Source organism: Mesoplodon bidens (genome assembly GCF_964165515.1).
Source record: "Mesoplodon bidens genome assembly, contig: HAP1_SCAFFOLD_81, whole genome shotgun sequence".
NCBI classification, from domain to species: Eukaryota; Metazoa; Chordata; class Mammalia; order Artiodactyla; family Ziphiidae; genus Mesoplodon; species Mesoplodon bidens.
In genome coordinates, this window is record NW_027672552.1 from 876663 (window position 1) to 894770 (window position 18108).

General features: G+C 40.0%; 2 long non-coding RNA genes across 6 annotated transcripts in view; one reads left to right on the plus strand and one right to left on the minus strand.

The window, feature by feature from the left end:
• Positions 1-18108, minus strand: part of LOC308610052 — a 1140458-nt gene that overhangs the window by 427906 nt on the left and 694444 nt on the right. The gene's annotated exons all lie outside the window — the stretch shown is intronic.
• LOC308610053 overlaps positions 14682-18108 on the plus strand; it is a 42581-nt gene continuing 39154 nt past the window's right edge. The window contains exon 1 of the long non-coding RNA XR_014014408.1: positions 14682-14857. This is a non-coding gene — a long non-coding RNA (uncharacterized lncRNA). The remainder of the gene's footprint in view (positions 14858-18108) is intronic.

Sequence of the window (18108 nt, forward strand, 5' to 3'; positions counted from 1 at the left end):
GCGAACTCCCAACCACTGCGCCACCAGGGAAGCCCATGAAAGGAACTTTTAAAGTAGTATCAATGCTAAAAGAATTATCCTGGCGGCGTAAAACATTGTGAAGGTTTTCCAAAGTGCTCCTTGACACAGTAGGGCCTCCATGATTGAGATTTGAACTCCTGTGATCTGCTTAATACTGACAAGGTTATTCTAAGGGCTTTGTGCTCTCAAACATGAGCAGCATGTTATTACCCTAGATTTCAACGGAACTTCTGAAATGCCAAGAGTTTGCCTGCTGTTCCTAAGCTCAGAGAAATATAATCTGGTCCAGCAGGTCGGAGGACCTTACGTTTGGATGTGGCCCACCGTGAATGTGAAATGCTAAGTCTTCATAGCCAGATCATTTGAAATGGCCTTTCAGTTCTTAATTAGTAGATGCTTTCTCTACCACTGACTACCTGGGAGTGACGTGAAGGAGAATTTGCCTAGTTTGCAGGGGGGCGCCTGGGAGAGCCATTATCACTCACAGTGTGTTAGAAATGAAAGATTGAAGAAAAGCTGATTAAAGCCCCAGCAGCTGCCTTCACAAATGAACTTCAGGAGAAAAAGCAGTTTAGTGTAAACGTGGCAAGTCTTCATATTGGAGCCTGATGAAATTAAAGGCAATGCCAGGTAATATAAACCACTGTTGAATCTTTCTTTTATTAAAACTGGGTTAAAACAAGGAGTAGAAATTTGTCAGGTGCAGTAATTACTTTGGTACTTTACTGATGAAAGCTCTCTTGGGCAAAGCCCTCCTCATCTCTTTTCCATTTCCTCCTAAGTTAGACTTTCAGCTGCTAGAAGAGAATAAATATGAGCTAAGAAGAGGGTAACTTCAAAGCCTATCCATTTATGCATTAAATATTTCTAAGGGTAATACTGGTGATGTTTTCCCTCACTCTTTCAGTTGCCCTGAATTAGTACCTTGAGAAAATTTCTAGATTATTTGGTCAATTATATTCTTAGGGGAACAGAGAAACATACATGTTGGTGACCATAGAAACAGGAAAAAAAAACTCTGATGAGACAACATCTGTTGCATGTGAAAATACTATAACCCAGCTGTTGCGGCTAAAGCAGGAGATGGAAGAAGGATACTGGGGCAGTAATAGTGGGATAAAAGAAACTGATAAAGAAGAGAAAAGTCTGTGAGGTCCTTGCTTGTAGTGTGGTCTTTGAAGCAGCATAAATGTCACCTGGAAGAAATCACCTGTTAGAAATGCAGAATCTCAGGCCTTACCCCAGAATACTGAGTCAGAGTCTGCATTTTAACGTGATCTGCAGGTGATTCATATGAACATTCCAGTTTAAAAAACTCTTGATCTATGGGCAGCCCTATAGATGCCCATCTAAGTGCTATCAAAGCCAGGGAGACCTATACAATTCAGAGGATATCCACAGCTTCTCAGAAGGCATTTGCAGAGGGCATGCCAGTGGAAGGAATTACACATTCAGTGCTGGTGAAGATAGCAACAAATAGCTAGAGAAATAGAAATTCACAGGAAATCTTTAATTTTTAAAATTTTATTTAAGTGTAGTTGACTTACAATGTTGTGTTAATTTCTGCTGTACAGCAGTGACTCAGTTATACATATATCTATTCTTTTCCATTATGGTTTATCACAGGATTTTTTAAAATAAATTTTATTTTATTTAGTTTTTTTTTAATTTTTGGCTGCATTGAGTCTTCGTTGCTGTGTGCGGGCTTTCTCTAGTTGTGGTGAGCAGGGGCTACTCTTTGTTGCGGTGCATGGGCTTCTCATTGTGGTGGCTTGTTGTGGAGCACAGGCTCTAGGCACACAGGCTCAGTAGTTCTGGCTCGCGGGCTCTAGAGCACAGGCTCAGAAGTTGTGGTGCACGGGCTTAGTTGCCCCGCGGCATGTGGGATCTTCCTGGACCAGGGCTCGAACCCATGTCCCCTGCATTGAATCCCCCAGGCGGATTCTTAACCACTGTGCCACCGGGGAAGTCCCTATCACAGGATATAGAATATAGTTCCCTGTGCTATACAGTAGGACCTTGTTGTTTATCCATTCTGTATATACTAGTTTGTACCTGCTAATCCTAAACTCTCAATACTTCCCTCCCCTACCTCCACTCCCCTTTGGCAACCACAAGTCTGTTCTCTGTCTGTGAGTCTCTGTTTCGTAGATATGTTCATTTGTGTCATGGACAAGAAATTTTTAGAGTTAAGGCAAGAAAGCTCTCTGATTTAAGGACTGAAATGGTGCAGTAGTAGAAAGGAGTTAAAACTCTTTGTAGTATATTTACTTGCGATGAAAAAAGGCACCGAATGATCCAAACAAGGGCAGCATGGCTGAGTGTGAGACGTGGAGCTACTGGAAGCAGAAGGGACACTCAGCACCAGGCAGCAAGACAGGGGTGTGGTCCAGGATAAAGATCTGCTTCTAATCAATTTTTGCTCATAGCTTTTGTAGTGAGGTGGAGTTAACAATAAACCCAGACCATGGTCATCCACGTTAATTCTTAGTAATTTACTGCATATCCTTATCTATTCCCATGTGCACTTAAATTAACTCTTGAATAAACTCTACATAATTTGTTCGTAAATAGGTTTTGTTTTTTCACAAGCGTGGGTTCATTTCCCAGCTTTTATCTGCCGTGTGACTTTGACCACCTGTATCTTAGCCTCACTTGCCTGTTTCTTCAGCTTTAAAATGGGGATAAGAGTAGTACTCACCTCAGAGGTTTGTTTGAGAATTAAATGAATTAGTACATGTTATTTGCTTAAAAGAGCACCTGACATCTAGTTAGGGCTTAATAATTATTAGTTGTGATTATTATAAAGTCTTGAAATAAAAGTATCCATTCAGATACTTAAGGAGAGGCAGCTGAACCAGGAGGATTTAACCAGCACTGGCAATCACTCTGCTAGGACAGGTCACCTCAGTTAGACATACTATTTTTAGATGCTCCAGACCTTAAATATGGATAATAACACAAAAATCAGATAGGATTTTGAGTAGTCATAACTTAAATGTATTCTTATATACCTAAGGAATGAACTCCCTGGAAATGGAAAATCCATTACTTACCTTTGCTTCCAGAAATCTCTTTCATTTTCTTGGGTCCTTTCTATCCTTACTCATAGAAAGTACATGGAAGGCCAAGTCCATACCAGTAGTTCTTGGATAAATAGTGATAGCTGAAGTATTGTGGCTGAATTTCACTCCTTTAAAAATTGACTGAGGAATTGAACTTAATTTGTAGCTGTATTATGCATCTTGATCCATGTGACAGGAATGCTAGAAAATGATGTAGTGAAATTGTAAAATGTTTAGGATCAGCTGGATCTCATTAAGAATGAGCTATTTGTGCTTAAAACCTACTTGAGTGAAAAAATGTTTTTCTCAACTACTTTGCAGTAGTTTTTCACGTGCATTTGGAAGATTTTCCTCTTCCTGCTCCTTCTGCTTTCTTGAGGGGCATTTCTGCAAGGAACTGTCATTATAAACACCAGTTGTCATAGGTGATGGCAAGAATCTCCAAAAGCAATGCATTTGAATAGCTCTCCTTGAAGAGGCAGGACAGTGATGGAAAGTAAATAAGTTTGACCCATGTTATAGACCGGATATCTGACAACTTTTCCTTCTGGTCGTGGTTCTGCTCTGACGTTGCTGTCAGCCCCCTTCTCGAAGCCTCTGTGTCCCATCTATGAAATCTGAACTAAAATATAAAATCACATATTCAACCAACTTAAAATTCTAGGCCTCTATGATTAGGACCCCACACAAAGGAATTATGAAAAGCATTTCTAACCGATTAGTTAAATTTCCCCTGGTTTAGGAGAATTGGGGTCAGGGACCAACACGAGACTACCCTGGGGAGACATGCAGGTCTTTTCCTGAATATACTTTACTTGGGTAAATGTAATTTCTGAGAATAATTTCTTTTCTTGATTTTTTTCCTTCGGTCTGGGGCCATGTTGGTCAGCCTTTTTTTTTTTTTTTTTTTTGCGGTACGCGGGCCTCTCACTCTTGTGGCCTCTCCCGTTGCAGAGCACAGGCTCCGGACGCACAGGCTCAGCGACCATGGCTCACGGGCCTAGCCGCTCCGTGGCATGTGGGATCTTCCCGGACTGGGGCACGAACCAGTGTCCCCTGCATCGGCAGGCAGACTGTGCCACTAGGGAAGCCCGGTCAGCCTTTTTGTAATATGAATTTTTATTTACAAAATGGACTTTCTCACATCTCTCTCTGTACTACTGAAGATGTTGACAATCTATACAAAACCAGGAGAAAGAGGTCTTTGGGACGCTAATGCATTACACTCAGTCTCTTGGCCCAGGTGGCCCAGGTTTGGTGAGGAGGACATGGCAAAGATGCAAGGAAGTCCTGAGCCAGCAGGGATTACTGTAATTGAATTCCTGGGCAGCCCCTTGCTGCCTTCCAGCCCAGGCACACGTCTTTGCCTTTTTTCTATCTTCTGGCTTCCATAAATAATCCGCAAAGTGGACAGTTGGCGGCCAGAAAATCAATTGGCCCTTCTATCTTCTCTAATTAATTTCTCATTGCCAAGCATTCGCAAGGCATTTGTAGGGAATAAACTAACTCTTCTACCTGTTATGGTGCTTTTGATAGATGACAAGACATAGATAGATTCAGGGTGGAACAAACAGGTAAAGTTCTATAGCTGAGTACACTCTATCTGGACTTCCTTTTATCTTGTGTAACTGTAGAGGACGATGTTTTCCCAAATACCATATTATTAATATAAATAATAATTAATTTAAATATGTTATCTTTTTTAACTCTACTTTTTTAAAACTACATTTGTGTTGTGTGACAGAAACTGTGGGTATTATAAGTAAATAGAAAATAGGGATGACAAAATGAAAAGTAAACTCATAAAGTACATGAACATTCCTAAGGCTTTGAAACATGCCTGTGAGGAGACCAGCAGACACATATATTGGGTTCTCAAGAAATATTTAATGGATGAATGGAATTTTCCAAAACAGTTATTTGTATTTCTTCCCACCGTCAGCTTAGGAGATAACCTATTTGTTTTATACTTGCCAATGTTGTTCAGTTCTTTTCCTTTTTTTTTAACAATTTAAGTGATATATTCTTACTACACACCTATGAGAATGGCTAAAATTAAAATATTAAAAATACCAAATGCTGGTGAGAATGTAGAGCAACAGGAACTGTCATCCATTGCTGGTGAGAATGCAAAATTGTACAGCAACACTAGAAAACGGCTTGACAGTTTCATATAAAGGTAAACAGATACTTATCATAAGACTCTGCAAGCACACTCCTAGCTATTTGCCCAAGAGGGATGAAGATTCGTGTTGATATAAAAACTCTACACAAATGCTTAGAGTAGCTCTATTCATAATCACCCTAAACGAGAAACAGCCTAAATGTGGGCTTCAGTGGGCAAGTGAATAAACAGACTGCTGCATTCATGTGATGGAATTCTACTCAGCAGTATAAAGAACAAATTTTTGATGCACATAACAACTTGGATAATCTCAAAGGCACTATGCTGAGTGAAAGAAGCTAACCTCAAAAGACTACATAGAGCATGATTTTCTCAAGGAATCAGAACTACAGTTGACCCTTGAATAATATGGGAATTAGGAATGCCAACCCCCCACAAGTCAAAAATCAGAATATGACTTTAGAGTTAGCCTTCCTCATCCACGGTTTTGCATTGGCAGATTCAACCAACCTTGGATCGTGTAGTACTGTAGAATTTACCATTGAAAAAAAAGTCCTATATAAGTGGACCTGCGCCATTCAAACCCATGTTGTTCAAGGGTCATCCGTATAGTGATGGGGAGTAGGTCAGTGGTTGCTAGGGGTTTGAGGCCAGGAGAGTGTGTGACTATAAAGTGAGAGCAATGGGGAGTTTTTTTGGGTGTAATGAAACTGCTCTGTATCCTGACTGTGCTGATGGTTACATGAACCCATACATGTGCTATAATTTATAAAAGTGTACCTCAAAAATGAGCCAATTTTATGGTATCATAATTTTTTTAACAAAATTTTTAATTAATTAATTGATTGATTTTTGCTGTGTTGGGTCTTCGTTTCTGTGTGAGGGCTTTCTCTAGTTGTGGCAAGCGGGGGTTACTCTTCATCACGGTGCACGGGCCTCTCACTATCGCGGCCTCTCCTGTTGGGGAGCACAGGCTCCAGACGCGCAGGCTCAGTAGTTGTGGCTCACGGGCCTAGTTGCTCCGTGGCATGTGGGATCCTCCCAGACCAGGTCTCGAACCCATGTCTCCTGCATTAGCAGGCAGATTCTCAACCACTGCGCCACCAGGGAAGCCCCGGTATAATAAGTTTTAAAACGAAGTGAAAAAAACATACATTCTTATTGAAGACTGTTAAACAATAGGAAGCGTAAAAGTAAAATGGAGTCTTCACTCCTCACCTCCCTAACTCATACCAGGATGTGTATCCTTTCAGAGCTATCTATGCTGTTCTGACAGGCTGAGAGTTGCTGGGAAAGACATCAACTCAGGAGCCACATGGCCTTGATTTGTCCCAGCCCCACCACTTAATTGTAGCTTTGTGACTTTGGGCAAGTTACTTAACCTCTCTGTTTCTCATGTTTCTCTTTCTTACATACAAAATGGTGCTTATAGCTTGTTATTTACATAACAAGCACTGTAAGCATTTGCCATTTTTACTATAGGAACATACGACATGCACACGTAAAATCGGTTTGTATTTGTATCGTTTTGACATCTTTTGTTCATTTGACATTACATAATTAATATCTTTCCATGTCAGTATATAAAGATCTTCCCTACTTCTGGGAATTCCAAAGGCTGCATAGTAGTAGTCTATTATATATATATGAATTAAAATGTATTTAATATTACATATTTATAAATATATATTCAATACATTCATATTAAATTTAATATTATATACCCTATTTATAATATAATATATTTAATAATGTTCTTATTGATGAAGGCACCCTTTTTAACTTAAACTGGTTTTTTATTTTTGAAAAATTTTCTCTACCAATCGGATCCCAATGTGCTCGCAATCTTCCAGGATTTGTTCACAGTTCATAGTTCACTGCTTGTACCCTTTTCTCCCTTCTCATCCTCTTCTTCCCCTTTCTCCTTCTTTTAAAAATCTTTTCCATAAGTTCCATGGGCTTTTCGGGAGGCATTGGACGTGATGTGTGTCTTCAGTCCGTCATCTTGAATCAGAAGCTCTTACCTGCCTAACATCCTTTCTTAAACCCATCCTATGAGTCAGGGGAAGTATTGAGGCAGAAGATTGCAGTGCTTAGGGAAGAAAACTGAACTTAAGCCGGGAAATTTGAGTGTGAATTCTGCTTAGCCATCCATTAGCTGGCTGAAGGTGGGCATTCACTTCAGATTCTCTGGTTCTCAGTTTCAATTGTAAAATGATATGCTTAGACTAGATGAACTCTAAAATTCTGTTACCTCCACTTACAAAATGGTGACACTAAGGCTCACAGAAATGATTTGCCAGTGGTCATCCAGGAAGTGAGATGTAGACTTGAGTCTTGAACACGTGTCTTAGGATTTCAAATCACAGGTGCACCAAGCCAACCTGAGCAATGCCACCTCAAGAACTGAGAGTGAAGGGGACACATCTCTCTGAGAGCCATTTCCTACCATGTGTGGACGTGGGCACGTGTGCCCCCACACAGAGCCTGTCCCAGGAGGTCGCCTCGTGGCTCTTATACGCCTGCCCTCCAGTGGACAGAGCTGTGGTCTAGAACGTTGCCTGCTCCTCCTCTCGTGGGGCGGGGGCGGGGGTGTAGCTCGGCTTTGGCCCAGCACTGAGAAGCAGCCCTGTACAGATGGTGGTGCGGCTGCGTGCACAGTGGTCGGGCCTCCCAGCACTGGAGAGCATGGCTGAGCTGGTTCCGAAGTCGCTCTGACAACATTCCTCTCCTGGCAGCCATGTAATCTCTCCTCCTGCCTTGTGCAAGCAAATGGCTTTGCAGCGGCTCCCCTCAGTCCTGGTGTAAGCAAGGTACAAGCATCAGGGCTGTGCCTTTGTATACATTTCCCTTATTTGGATCTTTCCACAAGGCCTTCCCTAGATGTCAATTTCCTCCTTCCTTTCCATGGATTTCCCTTTGGGTTGTATGAACACGGTTTTTCTTTTTAGTCAATATTAGGATGACTTTTAAAAATTTGCAGCAAAACCCCTAACTCCTCTAAACACACAAACAAACAAGCCAACAGAAAATCAAACCAGCAAACAGACGCATCCTACAAATCCATTAAAAGTGCTTCTTCAACACAATCTCATCAGCCTCTAGTTAGGGGACGGTGTACTTGTTTCTTACACGGTTTAAGAATTGAGTGCTCGTCCGTTGCCCCACACCTTTAGCTTCTTTGGAACATGAGCTTCTGGAGTGCTGATCTGTCACTTCATTCTTTCTGGCCGCCTCCTTCCTTCTCCTTTACCTGGTTCTGTCCATTCCCTGAGTCTCATGCAACTATACCATCTGGCCGACCTTTTGGTTACTCCAGACCAGCTGTTCTCAACTCTGGCTGCACGTTAGAATCACTTGGGGGTTGAGTTTGTCTTTGTTGGATTCGAGGTGTGCATATATTTAAACATACCTTAAGTGACCTGTACACAGAGGGGGTAAGAAATGGATAACATCTGTTAAATGGGATCAACTCCTTCCTTTTTCTACCTACCTAATCTAGCTTCTTTCCTCTTTCGGTGGTTCTCAGAGAGAAAATAGGGGGTTCCCTTGGGCGGTTGTTGGCTTTCAAGCCTTTGATCTGACAATGCATTCATAACTCTCTGGGAGTGTGGTACCCACCCTACAGGCTTATAGTCACTCTTAGAGGTCACAGGATGAACACGAGGTACAGCGTGATTTTTCGCTTGCTTTATAATTTTCTCTATATCACTCTTTCATTCATAGTTTAGAAACAGTAGATGAATTATGTAGGCTTTTTAGACTCCTCAATAAAAGGAGAAGGGGAAAGGGAGCTCTAGGTTGAAGAAATTTGCATAGAAAGAAAGTATGCCCCAGTCACTGCACATTTCAAGATATGTGATATCACTATTTGAAATGTTTTTGAGTCTGGTTCTTTATAAAATACTTAGGGGCATCCTGGCTGTAAAGACACAAGGCATTTTGCACAGGTTGTATGTTTAAGCTCATGGGAAGAGAGTCATAAAGCACATCTTCCATATCCACCTTCTGTTGGGTATTGAGAAAACTCTTTTCTCTTCGTCTAAGCACCTGTGTTGAATTTGGTAGCTGTGGTGTTTGGACTGATTCAGCAGTAATTACTCTCCAGGCTAATTATGAGCTCTGTTGTCATTTTGCTAGATGTAATTAAACTGCATAGCTGGAGAAAGTTGGGGAACTCTGGTTTCCAAGAAAACTCTTCCCTGTAACTTGGCAAGGAGCTCAAGAGTGTCAACATAATCAGCCAATTAAATATAAGCTGGAAGCCCGATGTCCTTCAGGATGAGTTTCCATGAAGAAGACAAATGTATATTCACAAGAGGCACCTGCTGTTTTACTGCTGCCTTTTTGGAAATACTGCTGCTTGGAGTATTCTAGAGGTTTTCTCTCATTAATCCTCTTGATAGCTTTATTAAACAGGAAGCAGAGCAAACATTTTAGTCCCTTTCAAACAGATGAGATGATTAACATCGTGAAGGTCAACTGTCTTGTCAAAGAGCATAGTGACCACGGGTCAGAAGAAATTTCAGTAATGTATTTCCTTTAAAAATGTGATGATTGTCTACATAGATTTCTATAGCAACCATCAAATACATGATTATACTAGCATAAAGATATGAATTGGTGAATAAATTCTTTAAGTCTTTTGGGGCCAAGGTTCTGTTCCATTTTTTAGTCTAGGGTAAGGAGATACCCTAACAAACGTGGGTGTTGCTGAATCACACTGGCCTTGGCCTTGCTCAGAAGGGCCACTTTGAAGAGATGAGGAAGAAGGTGCATCTGGTCCGTCTTTCCATAAAAATCAGCCCTGGTAACCTGTTTGGCAAATAAGTTGCAGGCTTCCAATGCCTGACATAGGTAGAAAGACATATCGTACTTTGTTATTTTAAACAGGTTTTAATGCTTTATCTCTGAGCAGACTCTTTGCCTTGGTGTGCACAGAATACATGGTCAAGGAGAAAGCATTTAAAGCATGGGACAGCTACTCTCGTTGCTGTGTTTCCAAAAGCATGTGTGGGTGTGTACATGAGCTCCACCAGTGATACTCAAGAACTCAGGATGATTTGGGGAGGTACATTGACTCATATAGGTAGAGTTTTATACTGTTGGATATTTTTCATAGTTTTATTTATGGCAAGGGATTTCCATTTAAAAGAGTAAGGAATAAGAATGTCCTGTTGAAAATAAATTTATCTAAGTAAAACTGTGACCCATATAATTGTTAAATAAATAATGATATGGGTAACGTGTGGGTAGAGGTACAATTATGAAGGTGGCACTCGAATGACTAAGGTTTAGGTCACAGGGGCCTCTATCCGTTCTCTCCTACTCCTGGTAAGAGATTTACCTTCTTGATTCCTTTGCCTCTACAGTAATTCCATTTTGTTAAAGGTGGGTCAGATAAGAAAACTAATGTGTTGTACCATTAAGTCACAAATATGTATTCCGTTGCTATTGCAATAATGAAAAGATAAGGAAAACCACACTTAAACTCTGCCTTGAGTCTCCGAATTAATTTTAGTGCCCAGTCATTTGACTAACAAAAGTTTGGGTCTTACAAACATATGACTTAGTGCCTATAATAACCACAGATTATGATTATTCCCTGAGAGTGTTTCTTCTTTCCCTGCTCTGCTGAAAACAAACAGCCATAGTAAAAACTCGGTTTCTTCCTAACCATGGACAAACTAAATGGCAAGAGATCCAGGCTTTGCATATTGACTTTGGCTTTGGAAAAATAAGGGAAACTCTAAAGGACAATATGCCAGTCCACATTTCCTGACACACACAACACGGATAATCTCACTTACCTTGTGCTAAGTGAAAGAAGCCAAACTCAAAATGTTACATACTTGTTGATTACATTTATATGACTTTCTGGACAAAGTCAAACTATGGGGACAGAAAACTTATTAGTGATTGTCAGGGGGCTACAGGTTGACTTCCAAGGGGCAGGGAAAAATTTTCAGGATGCTGGAACTATTCTCTCTCTTCATTATGGTGGAGGTTGTAAGACTATATCCATTTGTCAAAACTCTTAGAACTGTACGCTAGAAAGGGTGAATTTTACTGGCTGTAAATTATACCTCAATAAACCTGACCGAAGAACAAATAAATGTTCTTAGTGTTCCATAAGAAGAATTACAAGTAAAATATGAAATAATAGTCAAACCAAAACGAAAAGCCACAAATACCTGCAAATCATTTCTTGAGGGTGGAGAAAATCAGTCTCAAATTGCAAATTGATTTACCTTGATAGACAGCCTCTTAATCTGTATGTCTAGAGTGAAAATATCAAGTGTATCCTTTTATACAAACTGTTTCCATTCAATCTTTTTTTTTGTTCACGACTAGATTCATTTCAGCCCTACTGCTCCTCATAGTTTGAACAATTTATCATGGCAAAGCGTGCTTTCTCTGGTCGGGTATTATATTAGTACATCGCTGTCAATGATTGCCCTGTAGCAGTTTTTTTCATATAAAACACACTCTACCTTTGGTACAATTAGGGAATGCCTAAGAGTGGAAATGATGGAGAAATTAGGAACATATAAACTTTTGGAGATAACGTACTCCGAATTAGTTCGGAATGGCCAACTTTTAAAATAGTGTGATCAGGTACAGATAAGGTTTGTAGCCCCTCTTACCTTGCATGTCCCCCTGTCCCCATGCTCATGAGATTGTATGGAACATTTTGGCTCCCCTGGGTGTCTTCAGTCTGTGAGTTCCTTAGGAGCAAGAGACATATTCATTTTTGTATCCTATTTCCTAGCACAGTGCTTGTAGGAACTAAAAATTGCTTCTGAATGAATAAGTGAAAACTTATGGCTTTCTAATGATCTTAAATGAATCATTACCATGTAAAAACGGACGTTTGCAAGGAGTTGGGCAAGTGACATGAATTCTGACGTGCCAAGATGGACACATGAGGCCATATGTCTGTGATACTGTAGGTGTAGCTTTTCTTGGAGGCATGTGGCTGGACTTGAAGTCTTCTTGAAACTTGTTCTAGTTGCTGGTTGGTTAAAGTAAGAACTACTCAAAGCTTTTAATGCATTAATTAAAATTTGTTTAAAGTAGTATAATAATGAAAATTAAGTCATTTAGGAAAAAAATGATGCATTTTTAAAGGTTCCTCTGCCTTGCAAATATAATGAATTATCAAAGGTTACACATATTTTATAGACACAGTTTTCTTTCTTTTTCTTTTTTTTTTTTTTTTTTGCAGTATGCGGGCCTCTCACTGTTGTGGCCTCTCCCATTGCGGAGCACAGGCTCCGGACGCACAAGCTCAGCGGCCATGGCTCACGGGCCCAGCCGCTCCGCGGCATGTGGGATCTTCCCGGACCGGGACACGAACCCGTGTCCCCTGCACCGGCAGGCGGACTCCCAACCACTGCGCCACCAGGGAAGCCCTAGACACTGTTTTTATAGGACTAATTGACTTTCTTTTGAAGCACTGGTATATTGTTGCAATTCAGATCATTCCATAGTTCAAATAAGAGGTCCCTTTTCCTCATGGCTTTTTAGGGAAGTCTTTTAAAGTAATACATGAAAATCTGATTAATATATAGTCTGGTTTTCATAATTGTATCTGTTGTGATTCAAGGACTGATTTAAGATTTCTATTTCATTTTATTTTTCTTGTTTTGTGGCAATCACAGACAGTTAGCCATGTTCACCTTCTGATACCTATGACACAATTTTCATATCACAGAAGGCAGAACTCACCTTACCAAGCCCTCAGGATTGTTTACTGATTATAGACTCAGTTAATTCTTCTCAAACAGTGCAAACAGTCAAGGTCAGCTCCTTTTTGTTGATTTGTTTCCAAGAGGCCTCGTAGGATACTGCCCACCTCTGTAGCTCCATTTCACAATTGATCTTGGCTGTGTTTCCCTTCACACATTGTATTTATCATCATTTCACTTATCCCAGACTTACTAATCAATACACCAATTAACAAATATTTGCTGAGTTCTTTTTGTGGTGGCACATGATATTTATCTTGCCCAGGAGACATTGCCTTTCCTATGGTAACTACATTTAGGTTTCCCTTTGGGGCGTCTCTCCCTACATCTCTCAGTCATGTGCTTTGGAAGCAGCAGAGCTCCAGCAGTGGGCACATGACTCAGACTGGCCAATCAGTGTAGTCCATTTCTCTGGCCCCAGTGAATTGTGTGGTGATGGGCACATGACATGAAACAGTCCATTAGGAATGAATTCCATGACTTTGGACTAAAACTGTTGGGAAGAGAAGCTGTCTTTCTCCCAGGGTTACTAACCAGGTGCAGTATTTCTGGGGCTATCTTTAATCCCACTATTAGAGGATCTTTGAAGAAGGAAGCCAATATAGAGAAAACCAGACCCAAGGAATGGAGAAAGAAATTCTTATGTCCCTTTAAAAAGCCTGATCCGGGCTTCCCTGGTGGCGCAGTGGTTGAGAGTCTGCCTGCCGATGCAGGGGACATGGGTTCGTGCCCCGGTCTGGGAGGATTCCACATGCCGCGGAGCGGCTGGGCCCGTGAGCCATGGCCGCTGAGCCCGTGCGTCCGGAGCCTGTGCTCCGCAACGGGAGAGGCCACAACAGTGAGAGGCCCGCGTAGCAAAAAAACAAAAAACAAAAAAGCCTGATCCAACTGTGTCTGAAGCTGATATCAGGCTACACGTGTACCTTAGAACATACACAATTTCTGTCCTTCACTAAAAAGGACTACTGGTTAAAATGCTCACATGTGCAAAGATTCTGAAAAATACAAATTTCTGGTTTCCAAGGGTTTACAATAGATCAGAAAGAATAAAATAGAATCATATCAAGTTAGCATTACTCTTCAAAAGTATGCTATTTTTTCTCTCTATCCCTGAAATTATTCAGGATTGTTTGCATATATTCCTTTCTTCCAAGATAGATTGCAGAGAAGAGAGCCTGATCTTCTATTCACCTCCTTTTTCTTAATATCTAGCAAAGCGCTTGTACATGGAAAATAGTCAATAAATTTTTATTGAATTTATCTGAAAAGACAACTAATGGTACTCAGGGATTTATGGTAAATGAGTAGTTTAGATCATGACATCCTATTTTATGTTAAATCACATTTTTTGTCCTCTGGGCCAGGTCTTCATTCAGATTGCTACCACTAGATAATTTGTGTTTTGTTTTGCTTTCTTGAGCAAAGCCATGGCTCAATACTAGACAGAGGCAGCTTTGTGGGGATAGAAGAAGGGGAATTGAGAAAGCCTCCAGGGATTTATGTTTTACAAGGAATATGCTCCATTATCAAAATAATGTTAAATTATCTTGTTCACTTAACTTTAAATTGATAAACCATAAAATTTTAATGAGGAAAAGAGAGAGGAAGATTCACTCCCAATAATCAAAAGTATATGCAATAATAACATCTTGATCATAATCATTGTTTTTGACCTTTCCTAGCTCAAATAACTCAGCCACTTTTACATAGTTGCAGTGTAGAACCATTTTGTCACTAGTTAATTAGAACCAAATGCCCTGACAAGGTCTGATTCTTTCTTTATTCTCAGAGCTGTGAATCTTTTTTCTTCCTGGACCAAACTAAAGTGAACTTCGTTCCTGTCTGATATTTATCCAGCTTCAAAAGTGGAAGCACCTGAAGCTACTTTGTTCAAGGTAAGTGAACTAGATATCTGCAGTTAATATTTATTTCTTTTAAATTTTAATCGATACAGGCATGTGTGGTCTTATATGAGGATGCATATAAAACAATGCTCAAAACAATGCTTTTATTACAGTAGCTAAGATTCACAGAAGGAACTGAAAATGCATGAGTGATATTCAACACCTCTATCTTTTTCTCTTGGGTTATGTCATTCTATAGAATGAAATAATGATGGTTAAAGTTTAATTCGTTTCTATGTTTTTTTTAACAACTTTATTGGAGTATAATTGCTTCACAGTGGTGTGCTAGTTTCTGCTCTATAACAAAGTGAATCAGCTATACGTACACATATATCCCCATATCTCCTCCCTCTTGCGTCTCCCTCCCACCCTCCCTTCCCCACCCCTCTAGGTGGTCACAAAGCACTGAGCTGATCTCCCTGTGCTATGCGGCTGCTTCCCACTAGCTATCTATTTGACATTTGATAGTGTATATATGTCCATGCCACACTCTCACTTCACCCAGCTTACCCTTCTCCCTCCCTGTGTCCTCAAGTCCATTCTCTACGTCTGTGTCTTTATTCCTGTCCTGCTCCTAGGTTCTTCAGAACCTTTTTTTTTTTTTTTAGATTCCATATATATGTGTTAGCATATGGTATTTGTTTTTCTCTTTCTGACTTACTTCACTCTGTATGACAGACTCTAGGTCCATCCACCTCACTACAAATAACTCAATTTCGTTTCTTTTTATGGCTGAGTAATATTCCATTGTATATATGTGCCACATCTTCTTTATCCACTCATCTGTCGATGGACACTTAGGTCACTTCCATGTCCTGGCTATTGTAAATAGAGCTGCAATGAACATTGTGGTACAAGACTCTTTTTGAATTATGGTTTTCTCAGGGTATATGCCCAGTAGTGGGATTGCTGGGCCATATGGTAGTTCTACTTTTAGTTTTTTAAGGAATCTCCATACTGTTCTCCATAGTGGCTGTATCAATTTACATTCCCACCAACAGTGCAAGAAGATTCCCTTTTCTCCACACCCTCTCCAGCATTTCTTGTTTCTAGATTGTTTGATGATGGCCCCTCTGACTGGTGTGAGGTGATACGTCATTGTAGTTTGGATTTGCATTTCTCTAATGATTAGTGATGTTGAGCATCCTTTCATGTGTTTGCTGGCAATCTGTATATCTTCTTTGGAGAAATGTCTATTTAGGTCTTCTCATTTTTGGATGGGGTTGTTTTTTTGATATTGAGCTGCATGAGCTGCTTGTAAACTTTGGAGATTAATCCTTTGTCAGTTGCTTCAAATATTGGCAAATATTTTCTCCCATTCTGAGGGTTGTCTTTTCATCTTGTTTATGGTTTCCTTTGCTGTGCAAAAGCTTTTAAGTTTCATTAGGTCTCATTTGTTTATTTTTGTTTTTATTTCCATTTGTCTAGGAGGTGGGTCAGAAAGGTTCTTGCTGTGATTTATGTCATAGAGTGTTCTGCCTAGGTTTTCCTCCCTTTCTATGGTTTTATTAGATAACTAACATCATAGGTTTTTCATGAGACGGACCCCTGAAATAAGTTTGAATTTCAGCACCGCCATTTGTCAGAGCTGTTAATTGTAGACAAGTCACTTACCTTTGCCAGCCTGTTTTCTCATCTGTTCCTCATGGAGTTGCTGTGAGGACCAAGTATTCTAATGTACGTGAGGTCAAAGGACAATGGTAGTAGTAGCAAGAGCTACAGATTAGCTGGAGTAGTAATTCTGTACAAGCTTTCCCTATATCCTCCCTAGGAAACTTGATGTAAAGGCAATTCCATTTTTCCCCAATGTTGAATGGGCCATATGGCTGGCTAGGCCCCCTCTTTCTTCACATTCCACCTGTGTCCCTCAGGGATGTGTATGCGGTTGAACTGGTATCCTTCCAGGATGGAGGGAAACTGTTCTTCAGTTCAGGGTACCCCTCTAGGAAACATGAGAATGACAAATAATAAAAAAGAACCAGCCCCAAATGCTGTCAAATTGTGAGTACAAAACTAATGTTGGTTTTCATGTCGCTGAATTTTTTGTTAAAGGAATTAAATTCTAACAAAACTAGCTTTGGTCAAAGAAGTTGACCCAATTTCATACAAGAAATAAGGATGTTACTGGGAATTGAACAGTTTATTGCTAGAATAATAAAGACGACAAGAGGAAGAATTATGGTCTCTTTTGTTCTCTCTTGAATCCCAGCTAGTAAAGTTGTGCCTGGACTATAAGAGGTGCTCAGTATATAATTATTGAATAAATGAGTGAATGCTGCTAAAAAAAATTAACAGGTGGACTTGGGCTGATTTTTAAGCATGATAAGTGTGCCATGTAAAATAAACTAGATAGAAGCAACATAGTTAAGCCAGGAAGCTGAAATTCCTCTTCTCTGAATATCTCTAAGAGTAGGTTCAACTCCCATTTCTCCAAGATCCTGTCAGTTTACCTTTTGAAAAGAGGATAGGCCAGATATATTCTGAGGTTGAAAGGCTCTAGAACTCTCATGGGAAGTTCCATATATGTGTGAAAGGTCTTTCATCATCTTGGAACTTGGAGAGCTTTGCCAGGCACCACAAATATTTATCCACAGTTAGTCTTTTACCCCCAATCATGCCTTAAGACAGATTTTCCTGCTACAGATCCATTTTGTTTCTGACACTCATTTGTTGCAAGCCACCAGTTACCTGTGTGTGCAGGTGATAATGACCCCAGTGATATTTATTCATAGTTCACTTTTCCTTCACAGAAAGCAGGAAACAGTTCCTCATTAGTATCTGGGCCATATGTAAATAGCTGAATGACATTGTTGCTTTCTGTCCGCAAAGGAGAGAAATTTTGCTCAGGGTTTCACAGATAATACTGATTTTTTTGTGTCCCAGATCATGTTCAGGATATCATCATACATTGTGGTTCTACTTTCCTTTTGAAAATAATGTAGTAGATCAAAGTACTTATTTCTTTTATGTGAATAATGCCTTATTCATTTAAACTCCTAATATGAAACAAGAATATTTATTAAAAGATTTCATGGAAATTTGGGGTAGAAAACAGTGCTCGTTTTATAAGCAATTGGAAATCAAATGGTAATTATTTTGAGAAAGAACTTTCTTATTACCATGGTGGGCTACTGACAATTGTTTAGGATAAGCTAACTAATTTAATAATTAAGTGACTATATTTGTTGCCCAAATCTCTGAAAATGGACGGGTTTCATGTTAAATGGTCTAATGTATATGAA